This window comes from Mytilus californianus, unplaced genomic scaffold, assembly GCF_021869535.1.
Source record: "Mytilus californianus isolate M0D057914Y unplaced genomic scaffold, xbMytCali1.0.p SCAF_8, whole genome shotgun sequence".
NCBI lineage: Eukaryota > Metazoa > Mollusca > Bivalvia > Mytilida > Mytilidae > Mytilus > Mytilus californianus.
In genome coordinates this window covers 26,350,094-26,368,597 of record NW_026262734.1, presented here as the reverse complement: position 1 = coordinate 26,368,597, position 18,504 = coordinate 26,350,094, and the positions used below count along the sequence as shown (strand labels likewise).

The following is an 18,504-nucleotide window of genomic DNA, read 5'->3' as shown; positions in this document are numbered from 1 at the left end:
TAAATTTTTGGACAATTTAGTCACAAAATATTAATGAATTTTAGTATATTTTGATATTTTATAAAATTAAAATTATTTTCCATCAAAGACTTGATATATATATATTGTTTTAAATAGGTTTAGAATATGTTGCAACAAAATACTTACAAGAAATACCTGCAATTCCTGAAGTTGAAACCTTTACAAACATTGATAATGCACCAATAGTATGTTTTGATTTAGAGCTTATGTTTTGATTTAGAGACAACTGGTTTGAGTAAGTTAATTATACATAATTAAACTTCGAATATTGACTTACCTCAATTATGAAGCCTGGGAAACATTAGCATCAATTGTGAAATAGAATAATATCAGAAAGTCTTACACCAGTTTAGGCAAATATATTCAACCAAACAGCATTTTAATGAATTCAATCATGACTATTTGATGTTTACATGCTGATGTTGAGTTATGGGTCAGGTTAATGATTGTGCTGAACATAGTATATAATGAAATTTTACATATATTCATTATGATCTAGCCTTTCCAAATAATTATATAATAAACCAAATTAGGGTTTAATCTAGATTTTGCCATGTCCAAAGCAAAATGTCTTAACTAGTTTTTAAAAATTTCAAATTATTAGCAAGGCCTTTTCATATTTTTTCCAGTGAAATTATTAAACCTAGCTACTAGAAACAGTATTTCTTACTGAGAAAAACATGCAATTTATTTGACATCTTTATGTACTTCATTGAATTTGTACAAACAATCAGAGAAGAACAGATATATATTGAAAATACAATAAATGTATTAAATATCATGTTGTTGTTTGACTTCTATCAATCAAGAAAATATTGTTTGGTCATGTTTATTCCCAAAATCAATTCAGTTACACACAAAAAATTTGATAACCGAAGACAATTGATGTTATTAGAAGAGTTCAAACAATGTGTTCATTTAGACTTAAAAACACATTTAGACGACAACACTGTTGAGACATTACATGATGCATCTGTTATTTCAGATAATTATACCCTTTCACATAAAAGAAGTTTCAAGGGTCAAAATTTTAATACTTCGAGTGGAAATGACAAAAATCAAAGCACTGAGCGTACTGATAGTAAATCAGTCTAGTTATAATATGTCTAGTCCAAAATTTGATACTTTTGAGAAGAAGTCACTGACTTGTGCTTATTATAAGAAGAATGGTGACCTGATGGCTGATTGTTTTAGACTCCAGAAGAAGAATGAAAGAGATAATAAGCCCAAGACCAGTGCTTGTACGACACCCCGTGTTACCAATACATTGGAATATCCTGCGAATCAGGCTTTTAAGCCCAGTTTTTCTGATTACATGGAGGATTATAAACCCTTTATGTCTGATGGGTTTGTTTCTGTTGTTGATAATACTACTTCTTAGTCTATTAAGATTTTACGGGACACTGGAGCTGCTCAGACTTTGTTGTTAGAAGGTGTGTTGCCTTTGTCCGAGGAAACTTCTGTTGGTGCCTCCGTTTTGTTACAAGGTGTGGAGGTAGGTTGTATAGATGTTCCCCTCCATCGTATTTATCTGAACGAGATTTGACAATTAGACCAGTTGTTGCGGGTGTTCGTCCTAATCTCCCCGTTGAGGGTGTTTCATTATTGCTAGGAAATGATCTAGCTAGGAACAAAGTAATTGCTGAACCAATTGTTACCAGTGAACCAGTGGGGGATGTTAAATCACCTGAAGATGATGCTGAACTGTATCCATTTTGTGTTGTTACTAGGGCGATGGCTAGAAAACAACAAAACGAAGATTTGCAAGAAGACTAGTTTGATTACATGGATCTTTCTGACACTTTCCTAGTCGACATTGACGGTCCTGGTAGCTCAGAAAAGACCATAATAAGACCACCTAGTATTAACAAGAATGTAATTATGCCATGGCCAGACATAAACAGCCATTCATTAGACCGAAGGAAATTTGTCGAAGAACATTATAAAGACCCTGAGGTTCTTCAGGTACGCAAGAGGGCTCAACCACAGGAGGAAGCAGACAAAGTGGCCGAATGCTATTACCATCAAGACGGCATTTTTATGAGAAAGTGGAGGCCTGCTGATGCTACCCCAGAGGAGGAACGGAGAGTGGTATACCAAGTGGTGGTGCCTTAAGTTTATAGGCAAGAAATTATTGGTCTTGCTCATGACGTCCCCTTGTCTAGACACTTAGGTATAAGGAGGACTTGCCTTAAGATCTTGCAGCATTTCTACTGGCCAAGTCTTAGAAATGATGTCGCAGAATACTGCAAATCATGCCATATATGCCAGGTTGTTGGTAACCCTAACCAGAAAATACCAGCACCACTTCTGCCTATTCCAGCCTTTGAATAATCTTTCAGCCGAGTACTCATTGATTGCGTTGGACCTTTACTAAAGACTAAGACCGGAAATGCGTATTTTTTGACGATCATGTGTGCATCCACTCGCTTTCCTGAGGCTATTCCGCTAGGAAATATCAAGACACCAACTATTGTCAAAGCTCTTACCGAATTTTTCACGCTAGTAGGACTTTCGAAGTCTTTACAGTCCGACCAGGGTTCAAGCTTCATGTCAGGTTTATTTCAGAAAGTCGTGTACCAATTAGGGATTGCTCAGTATAGGCCAAGTGCTTATCATCCAGAATCTCAGGGTGCCTTAGAACGTTCTTTTTCAAACATTGAAGAACATGATTAGAACTTTTTGTTTTCAATTTGACAGAGACTGGGATGATGGAGTTTACTTTCTACTTTTTGCGGTCCGAGAGGCTGTTCAAAAATCCCTTGGTTTTAGTCCCTTGGAGTTGGGATTTGGCCATACTGTAAGGGGACCGTTAAAATTGATTAAGGAAAAGTGGCTTGCTGAACACACTGACTTAAATCTTTCAGACTATGTATCAAGATTAAAAGAAAAATTGTATACTGCTTGTCAAATTGCTCAGAAAAACTTAACAAATGTACAGAACAAGATGAAAGTATGGTATGATAAAGATGGCAGGGACAGAGTTTTTAAGCCTAGTGATAAGGTACTTGTACTTTTGCCAGTCCCTGGACGTCCATTTACAGGCTAAATATTGTAGTCCTTATACAATAGAGAGTAAAATCAATGATTTGAATTATATTGTAAAATCTCCAGGTCGCCGCAAACAAAATAGAGTATGTCATATTAATATGTTAATAGATATAAGAAGATGTGGTATGAGTGCCAATGAGACAACTCTCCATCCAAGTTACAATTTATAAAAGTAAACCATTATAAGTCAAGGTACGGCCTTCAACACGGAGCATTGGCTCACACCGAACAGCAAGCTATAAAGGGCCCCAAAAAATTACTAGTGTAAAACCATTCAAACGGAAAAACCAACGGTCTAATCTATATAAAAACGAGAAACACGTATGAACTACATAAACAGACGACAACTACTGTAATCAGATTCCTGACTTAAGACAGGTGCAAACATTTGCAGCGGGATTAAACGTTTTAATGGTATCAAACCTTATCCCTTTTCTGAAACAATAGTATAACATCACAACATAGAAAAACACACTATAAAATATCAATTGGAAGGCTTAACTCAATTAAAAAACGTAAATTAACACACAATGAACGAATAAATTAGACCTGTGACACCTGAATGCAAATACACAGTTAATAAAAAATTACAAGGGATAAATAATTAAAGTCACAAATAAATAAACAGGTTTAAAAACAAAGTTAAAGTATGATATCACTGTGAAATTTCAAACAATTTATAGAAAATCATCACTTTTGAAGAAACCTGCGTCATACATGTATTATACACAGGTAAATGAAAATAATTTTGTTGTCAAGTATACTTCTTCTTCTGTGTGTATAAAATCTTCCGTTTAGGAATACCAAGAAATTTCTTTAATATCAATAAAACTAATCTAACACTTAGTACATATGGGGTGAATATCAACAATAAAAATATACAATTAGTGCTAGATAAAACTTCCTGTACAGGTCCAAGAACAGCATCTTAGGAAAAATGAAATAATTTTGATGTTCAAAGTACGGAGAAGAGAAAATTTGTAGTAATTAAATACCAAATAATCAAAGCTGGTATATAGACAAGATCCATGTTAACATTAAATAACAAAAAAGCATTACAAATAGTATCAACAGGTCAAATTAAAAGAAAGTACGATTTGAGAGTACTCGCAGTTACTGACAGCTAGTTAAAAGCCAAAACAATTAATAATAAAAAATCATGCATCAGAGACTAAAATCAACTAAAATACATCCCAGGGATTTAATATTTTAACGTCATGAACAGTCAAAGAAGACATGACTTGTGCAATGCCAAAAATAAATGTATCGACAGGTAGTAGGATAGTTAGGAGTGACTTCTTTATAGATAAAAATGAACGTGTGTGTTTCTCTATACATCCCGTTTGAAATTAAATACAAATTTAGTTATGTTTTAATTTGCTAATGACAAAATCGGTAGGAGTGACTTCTTTATAGATAAAAATGAACGTGTGTGTGTCTCTACACATCCCGTTTGAAAAGAAAATACAAATTTAGTTATGTTTTAATTTGCTTATGACAAAATCGATATTAGTGCCAATGTAAACTATATTCAGAGATCTAATTACAACATTGGTACGATAACCCTTACTAATAAGTTTGTTTAAAGGTTCGATGAGTTTACACGGATCACATAATGATTTCCGCGCTTTAAGTACAATATTACCATAAAATTTAGGATGTAAAATACCATTTTTGATAAGTTTTCTACAGGTACAGCCAAATTTACTAATCAAATCTTTGTATCTATGAAAGAATTAAATAAAAGTTGTAAATAATTTATGGTAACGAAATCCCTGACTTAATAATTTAAAACCATTTTCGAATGTGATAGTAAACCAGTTGCCACTTTAGCCATGCTTAAATTGGAGAACAATCATGATAAACCAGATATAATTGAACCACCTTTAGTTCTAAAACTATAGAAGAGACAGTTGATTGAAACATTCAGAAATTTTGTCAAATTTTGATTCAAAACTTGCACATCTGTCTTTTGATCGTAGAGAAAAAACTAAAGCTTTGGTACTTTTTTTTTAAAAACTTTTTCCAGATGTGCAAAACAAAACCACTGCTGTTTGTCATGATGTTGATGTAGGCGATGCTTCTCCAATTAAGCAACATCCTTACCGGCTCAATTCACTCAAACTTGAATTTGTGAGACAAGAAATTAAATATATGCTTGACAATGATATTGTTGAGCCGAGTAACAGTGAACGGATCTCTCCCTGTCTCCTTGTGCCCAAACCAGACAAAACCTTTTGTTTCGTGACTGATGTCAGATAAGTAAATTCAGTTTCAAAATCTGATTCCTATCCGATTCTAAGGATAGACGATTGTATTGACAACATTGGTCAAGCAAAATTTGTGAGCAAATTTGATTTGTTGAAAGGTTACTGGCAAGTTCCATTGACACAGAGAGCTCGTGAAATATCAGCTTTTGTCACACCAGATGGCTTATTTCAATATACTGTAATGCAGTTTGGCATGAAAAGTGCTCCAGCTACATTTCAAAGAATGATCAATAATGTTTTAAAAGATTTAGACTGTTGTTATGCTTATATTGATGATCTCATTGTATGTAGTGATAGCTGGGAACAGCATTTAACACATTTATATGATACTTTTGATAGATTTTCACAGTCAAATTTGACTGTTAATCCTGGTAAAAGTGAATTTTATCAGTCCACTGTTGATTATTTAGGGCATACAGTTGGCCAAGGTCAGTTGAAACCTATTACGGCTAAAGTGGATGTAATTACTAAATTTCCTCCTCCTACAAATAAAAAACAACTTATGAGATATTTAGGCATGATTGGATTTTACAGGAAATTCTGTTCAAATTTTGCTACTGTTGTTCAACCATTGACTCATCTTTAAGGAAAGATTCTAAATTTATCTGGAGTGAAAATTGTCAAAACGCTTTTTAAAATAGCAAATCACTTTTAATTAATCGTCCAGTTCTGGTCACGAGAGACTTTAAAAAAACAATTTCAACTTGCCGTTTATTCAAACGATGTAAGAATCAGAGCTGTTGTATATCAAGAGACAGATGATAATGTTGAGAAACGTATATCATATTTTTCAAAGAAACTAGATAAACATCAGAAAAGTATTCGACTATAGAAAAAGAGTGTTTTGCAATGTTGTCTGCACTTCAACATTTTGATGCATATTTATATCCTACTGTGCATCCAATTCTTGTTTATACTGATTGTCACAGGGTGACTTTGTTTACTCACATATATGTTGTTATTTTGGTTGTTAATTCTATTTCGATTTGCAGAACGTCAGTATCTTATAAATGCTATATTCTGCAGACTTCGGTGTATAATACATGTCCACATTTTACATCTAATTAATTAAGTAGTGTCCACTATTTACTTGGGCATTTACCTGTAAACTTGTCGAACGGGTTGAGTAACAGTGATACCTGTATTTGATGAGCTGACTATTCACTCTCAGGTAACACCTTAACGAGTCAAGGTGTGGTCAGGAATGTTTGTATAAAGTTAGTTTACAATGTGGCGTGGACACACACACTGGATTTCTGAGGTAGGATTCAATTTATTCTTATTTATTTAATCATTATTCGTTCTAAAGTGTTCAGTTTTCTGCAACAACGCAAATATAGAATAATTATTTCAATTGTAATTGTAATTTTTGACATTGCTATTTTATAAATGTAATAAGTTAATTAATGTTCATTATAATGAAAGTTTAACACGGGTATATGTTTCCGGCTGTAGTAAATATTCGAGTATCGAAATTGTTTGGTATTTTAGGAACGTTTGCGTACGATAATGCAATGATGTATGTATCTCCATAAGTATGTAAAGTAATATGCAACGTATAAGCATAAATGTATATTCAGCGTTAAAAGCTGTATATTGTGTGTAGTAATTGTATAATGATAGTATACAATAAAGTCAATTATGTGACTTGTAAAGTAAGGCATTGTACGATATGCCGTAGTTTGTATTGTGTAAAGTAAGGCATTATACGATATGCCGTAATTATTTGTGTATAAGTAATGCATTATTCAATATGCTATAATCGTCTATAGATTGAACATAAGTAGTCGTACTAAGTATTTGTCATTATTTATGCGACATGTGTAATACATAAACATATGTATATTTCTTAAGTATAGTATTGTATCTTAACGTACAGTATGTATTTCAATAGGTCCCAGTTTGCGGGCTAGGTGTATGTAGTTTTGTATAGTAAAGTATGGAGATATAGTACAGATGGTGGTGAAACCTGTTGACAGTGCGGCGTTCCGTGTTTATCATCAATAGTTTGGCAACATAGAATATTTGGAGTCGAGTCTAGACAATAGGGCAGCCGTAATGTGTACACCGCTTATGTTGGGCCAGTTTTGTGTAGTTACCGAAAACCAAATACGTAAAATTCCGTAGTATCGTTTATCCAGATTTCATAGTTTAATATAAAGAAGAAGGAACAGTTCATTAAACATTTGACAGTATTATTTCATTTGATTTCATCTATTTATATTTGTAAATTTGTACCTAATTAAATTGTTATTTTGTTTAAAGTAGTAGTCATTTATTATCTGTAAGTACAAACTCCTAAGTCAGCTCTCGTCTATCCGTGACACTGATCATCATCCTCTCACCTTCATACATAAAATGAGAAACAAGAACCAGAGGTTGACTAGATGGAGTTTATTGTTACAGGAATATGATGTTATTGTAAAACATATTAAAGGTAAAGATAATGTAATAGCAGATCTGGAACTTATTAAAACACTTTGTATATATACTATGTATTTTTGTACATATTATTCATGAAAAGTTTTTGTTGCACTCAAACTATTTTTAAGGGGGGGAAGTGTTAGGATATTGTAACTGTCATATTTATTTAGTTGGTCTAATTTGTTTTGTGTGGCCTAAGAATGTTTACATTATATTGTGTACAAAATAATACACATTGTGTTACAACTATGCAGTTTATAGATCACTGGAACAATCATAGATACTCATGGAATGCTTAGAACTTTCTATTTTACTTACATAACGTTTCCAGAATGATCATAACAAAAGATGCGTAATTCAAACATTTCCAGTTATCTAAAAGTTTCTTTTACAAGCATATATAAATTCAGACCCTTACGTTAGACACAGACATGGATAGAGACTTACACATCGATAGACATCAACATTCTCAGCAGTTGGATTGACACTTTTTATTTACACACCACATCATACTAGATTGTGACCTATTGGACGTAATATTCTGTGTGGATTCCCAAGAAGATTTCCGGATAAAGAAAAGATAAAAGATTGGATTCATATTTTGACAGTTAAGTTGACTATTTGTGTAATACTTCTTGTAAACTTGTGTATAATAAATCTCGTTAAATTTTATTATTGATTTTGTGTCTTTTGTTGGCTACAATTAACAGTCGATTTTTCTGTCGTAACAAACATGAGCCTGGATAATCTGATGGAGTGGAAAAAAGGGGGCTTTTACTGTGCTAATTATGTGTGGCAGTGATGGCAGGTGTATTTTTTTATAGTAAGAACCGCCACGGCATAGATTGAAAACTGGGAGGGCAAATGCTCACATTTATCTGAATCTATATGGTGTTCTATAAAAAAAGGTAAAGATACCAAAGGGACATTCAAACTAATAAGTCTAAAATAAACTCAAAACGCCATGTCACCTTTACGCAATATCTTATGGTGGTGCTCCTCTCGGAAAGAGACTTATGTATAATGCAAACATATACAGCTATATTAGCCTATTTACACCAAATTCAGTTTGGTTAAATAAAATTAAGATAATTTCATATCTACACATAATACTTAATAATACTGCAAAGTTTAAAAACAAAATTCAAAATTTGAACTGCAAGATATAAATGCTCATGGATTTTATATGGAGGTATGGCCATATTCCATGGATTGCATATTGTGGTATTAATGTTGATTCACTCATAGGGTCTTTGCATCGGAAATAAACACATTTATTTTAAAACCAGATGTTGGCATGATACGGGTTATGTTCTTCTCGTATATTTTATGATGGTATGACACTAAAACCCTAACGGGAGGGATTGTACTTGATTTTCATATGATGAAGACATAATCTTTCAATTAGTTAAATTGAGGTTTGGAGCTGGCATGTCAGTAACTGCTAGTAGTCCTTTGTTCATTTATGTATCATTGTCATTTTGCTTAGTTTCTTTTGTTACCTATTCTTTTAAACTGAGTTTTACTGTGCGTATTGCTATATGTTTCTTTTTTCTACATTGACTAGAGGTATAAGGGGAGGGTTGATATCTCTAAAAACATGTTTAACCCCGCTGCATTTTTGCGCCTGTCCCAAGTCAGGAGCCTCTGGCATTTGTTGGTCTTGTATGTTTTTTTAATTTTAATTCATTTATATATTTTGGAGTTTAGTGTGGCGTCCATTTTCACTGAACTAGCACACAATTTTATTTAGGGGCCAGCTGAGGACCACCTCCGGGTGCGGGATTTTCACGCTGCATTGAAGACCCATTGGTGGCCTTCTGCTGTTGTCTGCTCTTTTGTCGGGTTGTTGTCTCTTTGACATATTCCTCATTTCCATTCTCAATTTTATTTACAATGGGAAACCCCTAAAATCAACCTTTGCATATGCAAAAGTATTTATTTACTCTTCCAATTTTTTTGATTTTCTATTAAAGCTCTAAAAGATATATTGATATCAAAATAATCCATCCATAAAAATAAATTGTTACTTTTAGTCCGTTTACATGGAAAACCAGATATAAACAGTAGGTTAATTCTCTTATATTGCCAGTGACCCCTAAATTTTATTTCAATTTTACAAAATAGAGACATCAAGCTTTTCAGTATGAAAAAATTAACAACTTCTGTCATTTTTGTTGCTGTGAATATTCAATCAAAGAAGTTTTATGTCAATTTTCCCTATATATCCATTGAGAAATTAGCCTATTTGCACCCAATTTCAGAGGTAAAAAAATCTCATGGATGGCCGGTGACCCCGAAATTTTATGGTGTTGTTTTAATAACCATGCAACTAAGCTTAAGTTCACAAAGTATGAGAAAATTCTGTCATTTTTTTTCTATACCCCTGAACTACCTGAATGTAGTTATTTGAGACAGTTGAAGTCATTAAATCAACACTTCGTCTGTTTACAATTAAAATAATGGGATCTGAAGTGAGATGGTAGTTCAATTTTAATGCAAGTGATAATGAATGACAAAACGGTGACCCAAATACTCGTGATTGAAGAGGGTGAAAATAACTCAACATAAACCGCTTAGAATATTGCCCATTTTGGGGATTTGTTTATGAAAGTAGCCGCCGAAGGTTATCATCAGATAAATATTTATATGTCCGGATATATGTATGGTTCACTGGAATCTATGAGAAAGCATGTTCAACAAGTAAACTAATTTTACATAATTCTATACGTTATTTGTAATGTATGACAACATAGAAATGTGAGATTTGTGTAATTGGACCTCACCCTAACAACATAAACCAAAAGACAACCATATTTCAAATGAAACATATGTTAACCATAATCATTCAGTAAGCTCATTATACATGTTATATATCATTCTTCATTTACAAATTAAAAGCCTTTATATACCTATATGGAGTGATTTTCTTTCAGAACGATAGGTCATTCTTTCGAAGAATCAACCCGGACGATACCATGTTTCAATGAAATATGCTCCAAGGCATAAAATAATGACCTGTGTGAGGTAATTATTTTCCTTGATAAAAATGCAAACTATAATTTACTTCAAAATTATATTCGTCTGATAGTTTCTGTTGCCGATTTGGGAATTTATTGTTTAAAGTTCAATCTATGATAGATGTAAACAAAAAATCGTCATTGCCGAATTTTAATTTTAGAAACAAATAATGTGAAGTTTTATTTATTTATTGCTACAATACAGAGACATTCTCATATATGCGAGATAAATTTAATGTAAAACTTTCATAATACTTTAAAATAAAGCCAGATTTAACATATTCGTGTGTAAGATTTTGAAAATTTTATTGGTTTACACTGAATAGGTTGATTGATTGATGGTTACTTAACGTCCAGTGGCAAATATTTCATGCATTTTCAGGACGATACACACTGAATAGGAAATCATACTGTGACCTTCATGTATTGATATTCGTTTTCGTGTAACATGTACATGTATCACGATTTCGTGCCCCCTTCGTGTCAGTTCTTAACTTTTTTACATTTATGTATACCTTTTACTCTATCAAATGATTAACTAATAAAATATTCTTATATTCTATTGAATAACATTCACGTATCTCACAATGAGGTCGGATGGGGGGAGGGTATATAATTATATCCTGATTATCTGTTAAAAAAATGTATTGCTATTCAAAAGAAAATAATTCTGAATATTTCATTCGATTCAATTAAAATTGTTGAAAAAATAATCACTTTTCCGCGATAAAATGTCATTACAAATAGACAAAAAAAACATAGCACCTCCCCCTTTCCATGAACTTAATTTGGTACAATAAATTACTAACAACGTGACTTGTATTTTTCATACACCATTATCAGATGGTAACCATTCATTTGTGTCTTACTTCATACAGTTACAGTAATATTTTTATTGTGTATGGATAATAATTTCTAAGGTTTATATTTAGATTAATTAGTGAGTTTATTTCCCATTCTAAATGAGCCGTAGGGCGTACGTATTAAAACCTGAACGCATTAGAAAGGAATATCCCACTTTAGTGTGGTCGGAAAAATAGGATGCTTAATTTTGCAAATCTTTATAAAAAACAATATTTTTTTGACGGTATATAAGTCAGATAATGCATATTTTAAGGTTTTCCTTGTCGTAGAACACACCTAGGGTATCAGGATTGCCCAAAGAAAGACCTCCATACGGTCGGTCTTTCATTTGATCAATCCTGACAGCCCTCGGTGTGTTCTACGACAAGAAAAACCTTAAAATATGCATTATCCATAACGGAATCTTTTATAAGATTTTTAACTACTGGGTCGATCCTATTGTTGTTTCGTACCAAAGGTACTACCATCCAAGTGGTTAGCGCTCCTGTACTGCCATGACATGTTATGTATGTGGGCATTTCCTTTAAATAAAATGTTCATTAAACCGTTAAATTAGCTGAGGTCAGATTTGGAATGTAGATGGAATTAATTGTTTCCAATGCTGTTTTCTTCAAATTGATTTGAACTTTAAATTGTTTTGCTACGAGTGCCACTGATGTTATAACTTAAAAGCCTGGTATATTTTATTAGTTTTTCACAATATTCATAAAAATAGTCTTGATTGAGACACTTATGTTAATCAGCGAGATGTAATCTGTGTTTATAAGCAGTAACTGACATTTCTTGTTACATCTTAACTTACAAGTTAGCATCGACAATTTTTATTGTAGTTAATTGAGTTCATACGGGAAAAAACATTGTTGCAGAAAGAGCCTATTTGACTCTTTGAATATATTTTTATTGCGTAATTACATGTACATTGCTACAAAGACTGATATGTAAGAATAAAACAAATCTTACACAAGATTTATAGAACAACGCATCAAAATGAAACAATATTAGACTAAAAACAAAATAAACTATTCACAGGAAAACTGACTTCATCCTACAATCAAATATATTTGGACCAAAATATTAATGTAGAACACTATTTCCGTTAGCTAAGGGTTAAAAAAGAGTTAAGATGACTTGAATGACATGAGCTTCAATTCTAGGAATAATACGATGCGTTTATGACAAATATTGTAACAACGATTTCACTCAACAGAAACTCTTCATTTACCTCCTTAACCGTCGATAATTACATAATATGTATTGAATCAGTTGACCATGAAATATTTAAAATAAACATCAAATATAGTTTCTGCTTCAGCGATTTCTTCATGTCGGCACTGATGAATCACGCGCGTCTGGCATACGCAGTTTTAATCCTGGTATATATGATGAGTTTATCTTTAGATGACATACAGCTATTACGACATATCACTAAGTCAATATTGTATCACTACTGACTGAAAATTACAAACATGTTTGATCTTCTAACCCTTCCATGGTTCGTGGTGAGGTTCGTGTTGCCAGTCTTTAGTTTTTTTATATATTGTTTTGTAGACTTGTTCGTCTTTTTGTCCTTATTTTTTTTTTGTCATAGCGTTGACAGTTTCTCTACGACTTTTGAGTGTCCCAATACTATCCTCCGCTATTTTATTTGTCGTCAAACGTTCCATTTTGCTGACAACTTGTTCAACACTTAAAACAACGACCAACAGCAATAGGATCGACCCAATAGTTTTCTATGTTGTGTTTTGTGTATATATTGTTTGTCTGTTGGTATTTTTCGTTTTCGCCATGATGTTGTCAGTTTGTTTTCAACATGAGTTTAAATGTCCATTTGGTATCTCTCGCCTCTCTTTTAATACAGCGATTGTACCGCATTTGAAGTTTGCTACTTGAAAATTATGTGAAGTTGTCAATGGTTGATTTTCTTCTTCGAAAAAGCACACAATCGATAAATACGTAAAAAATTAAGTTAGCCTTACCAATAAAAAGTCAACAGAATTGTTGGAAGCAACTTTTGATCGATTAATACAACATAATAAAAAAAACATTACTAAGTAACGGAATAACCTTTCATTTTTTATGAAGTTATGATTTCCCATGCGTTTATACGCCATACTTGTTCATGACGTTTCGTGAAATTCTATTGTCTATTAGATTTATTACTATTAATAAGTTGAAATGTACTTATTCATTTTGTAAGGTTTTATAACAGAAAAACATCACAGTAGTAGAAGATTTTCCGCCGTCAATTAGGGATGGGTCATTGGTCCGACGTTTTGACAGTTAAACTGGTTTTGCAATCGTAAATCCCAAATAAATTTATAGCAGTTATTCTTCAACTACAGTATTGTTATTCCTTAAGTCTAGTGTTTGCATTGGATATAAGCATACTTAATCAGTACATGAACATTTTATACGTTAAAGTTCTATTTGAGACTTCTTGTGCACAGTTTTGTTTAAATTTGCTATCAAATGCGACAAATAATTATCTTCTTTGTAGAAAAAAACATAAAGATTATAACCTGTTAACCTACATGACTTCGACAAACTCTTAATCGATGGAAACAACATGTTTCCCCTGTAAACAAACGTCATATTTACAGATTTGGTTTATGTTGTGTCTGAAATTCTGAATACGTTGATATATATAAGAAATGGGAAATGCATTCAAATTTAAAATTATCTTATTAAAACATTTAACCAATCGTTTCAATGATATTTCTGCTTTAATATATAATGTTTTGAGAAATTGTAATTTTTGTATAACAACATGTAAACATTTATCAAGACCTATTATTATAGATCACCAGGCCAAACCAAAAACGAAGTGGAAGAACATTGACACTCAAAACGCCCAATAGTTGTACCAAAAACGGCTTAGGCTAGTATATCGTAACGTTCAGGTAAACAAGTCGTAATTAAAATTGGTTGACCGATATGGAATAACTTGTCAGCCGCATATGACCGCGAATATTAATATTAAACGTAATCCCAGCACTGCTCTCGTTCATTCATTTATGACATCTACGCTAGCCAAGGATAACCACATTGTACTTACCATGGATGATAATAGATATGTTTATATGGGAGCTTAATTGCTCCCTCCTCGGAAACACTTACGTTCACACTTTTTTTGGTGAGTTTCATGATTCTCATTTTCCAGTTTTCTGTTTACTTGTATAATGTTTCGATTATTTTTAGCCATGCTGTTATTCGACATTTTTTTATTTATTTCCAACTTGGTGTCTCTTATTTGTTTGTTTTGAGAAGATTCTTTAACTCCCAACTTCATAATACCGGTATTAAGGATGACAAAACAATATAAAAAGTAAACACTATTTAATCATATAACATACTATAAAGAAGGTCACCAACTCAAGATACTGGTCCGTACATGTACCTGACACAACACAAGAAAAAAAAACATTATTGCTCATTGTATCAGGTCCGTTAAACATTATATTCACATCTAAATGCAAGATAAAGATAGCCTATATCTCTGGTTTGAACGGGATTGCTTGTTAAAGAAAGATCACGCGTCATATGTTCATTAAAAACTACAATTTGGATAATCGACTGTTTCTAATCGAGTACCTCTGGTGAGTCAAATGTATACGAAACGCGTGTACTAAATGATATCCCGGTATATTTTATGAATTTTTACAGGACATAATATTTATAGGAAAAATATTTCGCACGCACTGCTAATAACTGACAAACAAACAAGCCAAAAAAAAAACTAACTAAATAGGTACACATAAAAAACGGATACATAAAAGGATGACCAACATCGTGGCAGAAGTGAACCGAAAAGCCGTTTTAAAAATCCTTATTGGAAGTTTTTCAGGTCAATAATTTACCTAAATGTTTAAAATTAACATATGTTGCATTCAAAGGCAATGTACATAATAATGTATTATATAAGAGAGGCTAAAGATATAAAAGGGACATTCAAACTCATATCATTAGTGGAAAACAACTCACAATATATGCCATGGCAAAAAACGAAAGACGATCAAAAGACATAGAAAATGCAACATAGAAATCCTAAGACTGAGCATCACGAACCCCATCAAAAACCTGTAGGTAGGCAATCTTGCTCCACATTTGGCATCTGTCGTGTTGCTAATGTAAATTAGAAAAAAAGGATGATAAGTCTATTTTGTAGGTTCCATTCTAGGAAAAGAGGACGTGATGGTGGTTACGTTGATTGGAACATATCCGTTGTCATCTGTGAAACAGATAGTCCATAACGGCCAACTAATTCGTGATGACTTCCAAAAAATGTTTGACGGGATGAATTCAACTTCACCTCTTCAAACTCTTGGTTTATTAGCTTCATTCTAAGCAAAGCAGCAACCGTCTACATGTATCAAGGAAATGCAAGCTCTGGAATATCGTATCAGATGGGATATATTTACTCCATATGAAGGTGCTGCTGGAATGTTGCTCCCTTATCAAATGGCAAAATCAAAAGCTTAAACACATCAAACGAATAGATAACCGACCCTCATTGTGAATTTGTAGATGTTATTCAAGATATCAGACAGACTTAACTGTATCTGTTGTATCGTATCCTTTATTTCAAGTTCGAAGGGATAGATGCGTTCGAAATAGTGACCAAACTTAGAATTATTTAGTGAGAGGACATTATTTTTTATTATGTTTTATAGCGGAACGTGAAGTTTAAGGATAATGCTAGCTTCATTCATTTCTTCCTAAAATATTTCTGTGTGAAGTCAGCCTTATATTCGAAATTAGAGACTAAATTGATAAATTGTGTATATCAGTAGTTTTTTAATTCATTATCATGCAACTGGTGGCGAGTTTGGGAGGTTGTTGGATCGATACCCGGTCTGTTCAAACCAAAACCACGATGATTGGTATATGCTGTTTTTAAACTGCAGTATTTAGGAGTAAGATTAAAGACGGGATTGCCCGGTAAACATCATCATATTCATCCTTATCTTGCATATCATTAAAATATGTCAAATAGTAATTTCGTTCTAAAGGTGACAAATGCAGCAAATATTCACCGTTCTGAATTTTTGTGGCTATTATTTAATACATGTGTAAATGACTAAGTAAATGAGAACGAAAAACTTTTCAATTGAAAACATTACTCTAACGAGATGTATTCGTTATACGATTAAATATTTTGCCACATTGTTGTCAGTTTTTGTTGACTTGAAATTTCTTTCAATGCAAAACTTACGTAAAAAGACTTGGTCAATACAATAAATAAGCATGCATTTACGATTAATAAAATTCTTCTATCCCAGAAATTTGAAGTAAAACTTATTTTATCGGCCGATTACGTAAAAAACAAACATACTTTTTATACATTGTGACTTGGACGGAGATTTGTCTCATTAGCAATCATACCACATTATCTTATTTCTATATACCATTTTAGTCATGCTTTATGTAGCATCTCTTTATTTTGTGTCAGTAGGTTTAACTGTAATGCCTCACCTTACATCCTTTGTCATGAAAAACCTGTTTCAAATTTAAAATTTCACATTCGGTCAAGTGTCAGGGTTAGCAAATTTTACATGACCGATTGTCTAGAATTTGGTAATGTCTTAGGGTTAGATAAGAGTCAATTATCAATTTACTATTGCGTGATGTCTAAACATTTATCTAACTTATCAACGTATTTTATAGGAGTAACATGAAGGTGTCACATGTGGAGCAGGATCTGCTTACCCTTCCGGAGCCCCTATGATCACCCCCAGTTTTTGGTGGGGTTCGTGTTGCTCAGTCTTTGGTTTTCTATGTTGTTTTGTGTACTGTTGTTTGTCTGTTTGTCTTTTTTCTTTTTTAGCAATGGCGTTGTCAGTTTGATATCGATTTATGACTTTGAATGTCCCTTTGGTATCCTTCACCTCTCTTTTACCTCACTTAAACTCAAATTGCCTCACCTTTCTTGTTTCAAAATGAACAGTATAATATCGATTTTGTTTCAACTTTAATGTCATATTGGCAAAAACAACATACACAAAGTGAGTGTATGATGTTTTGGAAAGAACTTTTGACAGATCAGCCACACGAAACAAGAACTCGAAACATCGAAGACACCGAGTGAAAAACGTAGAATTTCATAATATATATTGAGAATGCTTGTTTGATAATTGAAGTTAATAACGGTTTATTGTGTCCTCTGTTCCAAAGGAAATGGTTGCCATAACCACAATCCATAGTTTTCCGCAGGACGTACATGGAAACTTTACATTAGTAAAATGACAAAAAGAATTAGTTTTTTTTTGTTGCCAATATTTTGTAAGAAATGTTTAACTGAAATAAACAAACACTGACCAGGACGCCGTGTAATTGCAAAAAAAATCCTGTTTAAATTAACATAGTTATAGACAAGTTATTTTAATAACTATTTTTATTCAGACGAAGGAAACCATTAATTTGTTTGGAAATTTACATTTTCCTATCACCTTTGGGGAACCCCTGCATTACGATCTTTTGGCTGGATGACCATTGGTCAGTATATTTTTACACAATGTATCTTATTACACATTCTTGCTGATCTACAGATCGATATTTTGTAAACAAGATATTTATTTGGGATTTTATTAATTTTTATTCGTTACTTTGACATTTACACGGTTCAAATGATTGGATATTTTTTAGGAAGACTCTACATTATTTTTATTCATGCAGCCATTCATGCATTCGTTCGTGCATAATTCGTTTGAACTGATGAAATATTGATGATGTGTAGGAGCTCTTTCGCCATCTTGGATACATATGTACACGAATATTGACTTCGAATATATAAAATATATCTCAAACATTATAGGAACATTATGAAGCAGTGTATTCCGCAACAAAAGCGTTTACGA

At 32.7% G+C, this 18,504-nt stretch overlaps 1 protein-coding gene and 2 long non-coding RNA genes across 3 annotated transcripts in view; all 3 read left to right on the top strand.

The window, feature by feature from the left end:
• Nucleotides 1–18,504, top strand: part of LOC127711964 (fibrinogen C domain-containing protein 1-like) — a 166,005-nt gene that overhangs the window by 57,561 nt on the left and 89,940 nt on the right. The gene's annotated exons all lie outside the window — the stretch shown is intronic.
• On the top strand, nt 6,548–7,606 carry LOC127712707 (uncharacterized). The gene is made up of 2 exons (XR_007987252.1): nt 6,548–6,603; nt 7,237–7,606. It is a non-coding gene; the product is annotated as an uncharacterized LOC127712707 (long non-coding RNA).
• On the top strand, nt 8,237–15,891 carry LOC127712708 (uncharacterized). The gene is made up of 3 exons (XR_007987253.1): nt 8,237–8,373; nt 10,703–10,793; nt 14,450–15,891. It is a non-coding gene; the product is annotated as an uncharacterized LOC127712708 (long non-coding RNA).